Source organism: Microtus oregoni, unplaced genomic scaffold (genome assembly GCF_018167655.1).
Source record: "Microtus oregoni isolate MIOR12 unplaced genomic scaffold, Mior012 000006F_ref0000085, whole genome shotgun sequence".
NCBI lineage: Eukaryota > Metazoa > Chordata > Mammalia > Rodentia > Cricetidae > Microtus > Microtus oregoni.
The window spans coordinates 28,707,804-28,715,325 of NW_024543065.1; the positions used below are offsets into that span (position 1 = coordinate 28,707,804).

General features: G+C 44.3%; 1 non-coding gene across 1 annotated transcript; it reads right to left on the minus strand.

Moving 5' to 3' along the window:
* Nucleotides 1-5,724: 5,724 nt before the first annotated feature.
* On the minus strand, nucleotides 5,725-5,830 carry LOC121450240. Its single transcript, XR_005974570.1, has one exon. It is a non-coding gene; the product is annotated as a U6 spliceosomal RNA (small nuclear RNA).
* Nucleotides 5,831-7,522: the final 1,692 nt, after the last annotated feature.

Here is a 7,522-nt window from a genome sequence, read left to right on the forward strand (position 1 = left end):
ATGAGTTCCAGGGCAGCCAGAGCTGTTACAGAGAAACCCTGTCTCGAAAACCAAGAAGAAAGGAGAGACAGGTGCTTTGTTCACTACTCGTGAGTTCCAAAGCCGAGAGCCCCGTAGTCCCATTCGCATCTTTAAGATATACCCCTCCACCCTGGAGACTTAGCTTCACTGTCTGCGGGCACCTTCCCAGAAATATTCACCTCAGTGTAAAAGAGCTGGGCACTGTAACCCGGCCAAGCTGACACATAAAGTTAGCTTGACCATTGCTGCCTTAACCGACCGGGATGCTGGAAACAAAGGCAGAGCCACAATTTCTTATGACAAAAGGACAGTGTGGTCAGGGACAGAATGCTTGCGATATCAGTAAAATGAAGCCCGGGAGGCTCCCTGAGTGAAAACACTTGCTGCCAAGACAGCTTGAGTCCTGGAGCCTGCAGGGTGGAAAGAAAGAACTCTTCCCTGAGTTGCCCTTGACTTTTGACCTCCACAGATTCACACCCATACATACAACACAAGGGAGCAAAATAAATAAATAATGTAAGGACAGTTAACTCCATGGCTCAGAGCTACTGAGCCCCACTCCCAACCCCCTTACAGACAGACTGGTCTTTCAGTTTCATGAGCTGCAGGTCATGCACTGTGCTCTTCCCTGCAGAAGTGCAAGAGAAGATAGATAGCTACACACAATGGCCTTGAATTTCTACAGCATAGCAAAACCGTGTCTTTCCCTTACATGTATCTTAGTCTTTAGTGTAAGATCCCACAAGTAGGCTGGATCCTTGCTTAGTCCTACAAAACCAGGCATGAGGCCACGGACTGTACGCCTAACACTGAAAACACCAAGACACATATAACCTTTTCATTGTCGCACTTGGGAGATAGAGGCAGGCAGATTTCTGTGAGTTCAAGGCCAGCCTGTTCTACATGATAAATTCCATAGTGAGACCTTGTCTCAGAAATAAGCAAACAAAAAGTTGAATTGTTTCTTTAAAACACAATACCCAATGTCCAAAAAATTTTTCTTTCTATATAGTCAAGGGGATGGAAGAAACTATAAGCAATGGTTGTCTGGATGTAGGATTATCAATCATTTTCTTCTTTATGCTTTTTCTGTGCTTTTCAACTTTTCTATAATAACCATAAAATATATTTTTTTATATTTATTTAATTTTTTAAATTTTTTTTTGTGTGTGAATGTTTCGACTCCATGTATGGTTGTGTAGCACACGTGTGCTTAGTGCTCAAGGAGGTCAGAACTCTTCATGGCCTGGAGCTGGAGGATGGCTGTGAGCTGCCATGTGGGTGCTGGGAATCGAGTCTGGTCCTCTCTGCGAGAGCAGTCGGTGCTCTGAACTGCTGAGCTGTCTCTCGGCCATAACTCTCTCATAAATGGTCTTTTAAAATCCTGGGTTGTCTTTAAATTCACAAAGCAAAGACCTGGAACATTGAGGAATTTTAACTTTAAACATAAATGGGATTTTCTTATGCATGTTTTATAAAAACTAGGCATTATATTTTATAAAATTACACCCAAATAAATTATTTCCATTTCAACAAATTAAGAAACAAAAAAAACCTTGCTTTTAGTCAGAAGGTTTAGCTCAATGGTGGAATCCTTGCCCAGTACCTCTAATGCCTTGAGTTCAATTCCCAGCACAGGACAGAAAAATCAAAAACAAGAACAATAAAACGTTTTTCATGTTAACAAAACTTAGTAAGTAGTAACAAATTTAGATACTTTCACAAATTTTGGAAATTTTAAGTTATGCAAAGTATTGAAATAGCACATTTTGTTAAAAACACTTATGTTCCCAATTTAAACTACAGTTGGTTGGCAGTCATATGCACTCACAGAGCTAAGAAGATGCCTGTGATATATATCCCTGCCTCGGAAGCACAAGAACTTGAGTTTGGATCCCAGCACCCACTTAAAAAGCTGGGTGCAGAGATATGTGCCTATTACAGGCAGATCTCTGTGAGTTCCGGGCGAGCTTGGTCTAAATAGTGAACTCCAGGACAGCCAGAGCTTCAGGGAGATGAATGAACCCTAGGTCTTGCTAGCTAGCTAGCCGAGTCTCTGAGCTCAAGATTCAGTGCAAGACCCTGACTCAAAAAAGTAATTGGGAAAGACAGCTGATGTTACCTCTGGCCTACACACACACACAGGCACGTTCGCACGTACACACACACACACACACACACACGCACGCACGCACGCACGCACGCACTCTGTAGTTGCCAGGCAACTTCTGTTATTTCTTTTAAGTCCTCATTGATGTCACAGAGGCTGGCTGTTCTTTGCGAATCCAGAGGAGGTGAGTGCATTTGTGAAAACCGTGACACTTCGTAGTGACCCCTGAAAGGTCAGAGGACTTGTTCAGGAACAGGGACTCGATGTGGGCAGCTCCTGGTGCAGAGGCAGAGCGTGGACGGAACGGTACCGTCTGAGGACACACGCAGGTGGTGGTGGTGGTGCCACTCAGGGTGACAGCTGACTGACCCGCTGGTGGAGGCGTGTTAAGACTGGCTTTCTCTCCATTCTCTCTCTTTCCTGTTCTTCCTTCCATGCTTTTTCCTCCTCTTCATCTTCTTCCTTTAGATTGGCATTTGCTGGAAAGTAAAGAAGAATTCTAAATGGTTAGGGGAAAAGCAACAGGAGAAGAGAAGGAGGAGAAAGAGGAGGGGTCTGCTTGACATTCCCCTGGTCTCTGGGAGGTTATGAGGATGCTGCTCACTATCTTCTCTAGTGTCACAAAGAACAGGTGGCACCTGGGTTAGCAGAGAAACTAACATGTAGCAGAAATCCAAAGGCCAACGCTCATCTTCAGAACATGATTTTGTGTGTCTGTACACAAAAATTGCGTGTATACCAAGTCAAACATTGCAGAATCACTCTAGAGGCTAGGCGTGGTGGCCCGCACCTGTAATCCCAATACAGGAGGCAGAGGCAGGCTGATCTCTGTGAATTCGAGTTTGGAGGGCTCTGCAGTTAACAGCACTGACAGCTCTTCCAAGGGACCCAGGTTTGATTCCCATCACCCACACAATGGCTTACTACCTTCTGGAACTCCAGCCCCAGTGGAGCTGACAACCTCTTCTGGCCTCTGCAGGCACTGCCTGCTGGGTGATGTCTAACCCTGCAAATTCCTTTTATTTCTGTTTTCTATTCTCTGTCACATAGAGTGAGGTGAAGGGGACAGTTAGGGCGTGAACACATAGACGCTATTACATCATAGATTTCCTGGTCTCTCTGCTCATCCTCCCGTTTTGGTGGGCACTCTAAGAGCGAGCGGGACACTGACTCAAGCTGATCTAGAACCGCTGGAGGCACAAATGGCCCCAGCCTAGAAGAACGCACCTCAAAGTTACTTATCTCTCCCTCAGACCTGCCCGTCTCCGGAAGTGGTGGCTGGGAGGACACGCTGCACTGTGGTGTCCTGTGCTGCCCATTCATGCTGTAGAGAGGATTTATCGTCCTGTCCCCTCTGGACTTCCTTTGCAAAGCCGCACTAGCCGGGTACCTGCTGAGGAAGCTCTTCTCTGAGGATCGTGGGGCCCGTGCTTTGGCCTTGGGTACAGTCTTCCTATCCCCATGTAACCATTGCCTCAATCCAGAGCCCTGCAGTATGTGTTACCTTCCATGAAGGTAAAAAGGTTTGCACTCAAACACAGTACATTTGTAGGATCATCAGTGGGTGTGGATATGGAGAGTTACAGTGGGCAAAATGACTGCTAACAGTGTTTGAAACTTTTAGCCATTTTTATTTGCATTAAATCTACTACTATTCAAATTCAGTTTGGGGCTTTACTTCTTAACATGTAAATATTTTCACCGAAACAAATTTTCAGTAGCTTTTAACTGGTTATCTGTCTTGTTATTTTGATTTAAACTTTTTTTTTTGTTTTTTAAGTGCTTTATTTATTTATTGTATGGGCATTGGTATTTTGCCTGCATGTATGTCTGTGTGAGGGTGTCAGATCGCCTGCAAATGGAGTTATAGACAGTTGCGAGCTGCCATGTGGGTGCTGGGAATTGAACCTGGGTCCTCTGGAAGAGCAGTTAGTGCTCTTAACCACTGACTTTCTTTTTTAGAAGGGTTTCTCTGTGTAATGGCCCTGGAACTCACTTTGTAGACCAGGCTGGCCTCAAACTCACAGAGCTCAGCCTGTCTCTGCCTCCTGAGAGCCACCAACCTCTGGCTGATTTAAACTTCTTAAAGTTTCCTTTTGTTTTTTGTGTGTGGCATGCTATATACATGTAAGAGACATTAACATTGGAAAAGACCAAACCTCTAAAAGATTTCATCTTAATTCTAACACTAGAAATACAAATTATCATCCCAAATGACTCATAATGACTTACAGTAAAGTAACACAGTTGAAAACACGAGTGATTTAGGTAGAGTTAAGTCTGCTTTGCCACATTATCCAGACTATTGCATCCCAGTTGCCAAAACAGAAGGGCTTGCCTCACAGACACCATAACCAGTGGAGAGCCATGGCTCTTACTGTGTGTAAAGTTGACACTTTCCATCTAAGTATGTGAGCCTGTGTTCCGGTTAGTATGTGAGCCTGTGTTCCAGTTATTATGTGAGCCTGTGTTCTGGTTAGTATGTGAGCCTGTGTTCCAGTTAGTATGTGAGCCTGTGTTCCGGTTAGTATGTGAGCCTGTGTTCCGGTTAGTATGTGAGCCTGTGTTCCGGTTAGTATGTGAGCCTGTGTTCCGGTTAGTATGTGAGCCTGTGTTCTGGTTAGTATGTGAGCCTGTGTTCCGGTTAGTATGTGAGCCTGTGTTCCGGTTAGTATGTGAGCCTGTGTTCCGGTTAGTATGTGAGCCTGTGTTCCGGTTAGTATGTGAGCCTGTGTTCCGGTTAGTATGTGAGTCTGTGTTCCGGTTAGTATGTGAGCCTGTGTTCCGGTTAGTATGTGAGCCTGTGTTCTGGTTAGTATGTGAGCCTGTGTTCCGGTTAGTATGTGAGTCTGTGTTCCGGTTAGCTCCTGCTGTGTTGCTGTGATTTACCACTCTGATAAAAAACAACTTGGAGAGGAAATGGATTGTTTAATCTCACTGGTTACAGGAATCTGAAGCTGAGACAGCACCAGAAACCACGGAAGAATGCTGCTTACTGGCTTGCTCCCAGGCTCACGTTAGCTGCCAATCTAACACAGCCTAGGCCCACCTGCCTAAGGATGCTGCTGCCCACAGTGGGCTGGGCCCTCCTACATCAACCTGCAACCAAGAACAGGCTCCATAGACACACCCACAAGCCAATCTGATGAGTCGGTTTCTCAGCTGAGAGTCCTTCTTTCCATGTGTGTCAAGTGGACAACTGAGATTATCCAACACAGGCTGCCTCATGTTAGGGAACCAGGTTACAGGACTCATGAACTAAGAGGCGATTGTACATTAAAAGAACTAGAGTTAGCCAACCTGAAGATTTTTATCAGCCAGATCCTATAGATTTTGTGGTCCTGCTGGTTTCAAGTTCAAACAGAATTGTCAATACTATTATAAGAAATTAATCTCATTTTTATTCTTAAGATTCCCTTATAATCTATGTTTTTCACTAATTTTTATATTAATTGCTGCCAGTTAATACATTTGAAATGAGTGATGTCTCACTATTCAGTTAGTAGTTTACAATCCAGATGTGATAGCAAGTATCTTGAGTCCATTTTTAAAATCTAGACAAAGTTCTATCACAATCATACAAGGGTTACATTAAAAATATGGAGTGCTTCATGAATTTGCATGCCATCCTTGTGCAGGGCCATGCTAATCATCTCTGTATCGTTCCAATTTTAGTATATGTGCTGCCGAAGGGAGCACTTGAGTCTGTTTTTTAATATTAGCAATGTCTTAAGGTACATCATCATTGAGGGCCTTAGTATTTTAATTTTAAATACTTTTAAAATCCATTCATTCCTTTATTCATTTACTCATTCGTTTATTTTGTGTGTGGGAGGTGTCATCCCCCACATGCATGCCACAGCTCTCCTGCAAGGTCCTGTCTCCTTTCTACCATGTACACCCTGGAGCCCAAGCTCGGGACACCAGGCATCAAGTCTTTACCCACTATGTCGTCCCACTGGCCCAGACTTCAGAATTTTAAACTTAGTAAGTAATTAAAAAGAGGTAGGCTTTGGAAAAATGATACTTCAGACTAAATTATTTATAAAAGTTGAAATTCAATAGTTTATGTATTTTCACAAGCATGTAAACTGTTAAGAAATCTTCAGGCTGATGAATCTGAACTTCTAAACCTTTTTGCATCAAAATCTGAAAGTACCTTTTTTTTCAAAAAAAGATTGATTTATTATATATACAACATTCTGCCTCCATGTATGCCCGCACGTCAGAAGAGGGTGCCAGATCTCATTACAGATGGTTGTGAGCCACCATGTGGTTGCTAGGAATTGAACTCAGGACCTCTGGAAGAGCAGCCAGTGCTCTTAACCACCGAGCCATCTCTCCAGCATCTGAAAGTACCTTTTTAAAATTGTCTAGTAATTGGGGCTGGAGAGATGACTCAGGGAGGTAAAGAGACTGGGCACTTTCCCAGAGCAGTGGGGTTCATTTCCCAGCACTCAAGTAGCTGCTCCAAACCTTTGATCTCCAGTTCTAGAATCCAGTGCCCCCTTCTGGTCACCACGGGTAATGCACACCAGTGGTGCACAGACATACATGCAGGCAAACACTCATTCATATAAAAAATTGTGTAATAAAATAAGTACATACACATGGGCGGGGGGTGTCTGTCTGGTTGGAACTTGACTTGTAGACCAGATGGCCTCAAGCCCTGAGACATCTGTCTGCCTCTGCCTCCCAAGCCCTGGGACTAAAGGCATTTGTCAGCATGCCCAGCCTACAAGTGTCGATTTTTTTTAAAAACAATCGCCCATATCTATGCTTGCCGACTGGTGGTTAAGAATTTCTAACACTTGTGATGAGTAGGTAGAAGATCCCAGATATAACATAACGACAAGGTGAAACAGTAATGACTATTCCAGCTTTTATCAACTCATTGTTTTCTGTTTTGTTTTGAGATGTCATCTCTGTCTGTAGCCCTGGCTAGCCTGGAACTTGATTTGTAGGTTAAGCTGGCCTCTGACTCACAGAGATCTACCCGTCTCTGCCTCCTGAGTGCTGGAACGCAGGGTGTGGACCACTTGGCCTGACTCTTGCAGACTCGTGTGTGCTGGGAACAGGGCAGGGCTTTAGCTGTTGTATGTGGACCCCCCACCCCCACTCCCACCCCTGAGGAAACGACAGGCAAGAGAATGCAGAACCATGTTAGAGACGAAGCCCATGTTTGTTAAGGTATGTCAGGGCCCATTCGTTCACTTACTGTACAAAATGTGTAAGACAACAGGAGCTGTAGTGGGGCAGGCTTTTAGTCCCAGCAGGGACATGTGGATCTCTGCTGTTTGAGTTTGAGTCCAGCCTGGTCTATAAAGGGCTACAGGACAGCCAGGGCTACACAGAGAAACCCTGTCTCGAAAAACAAAACAAAAAGACAAC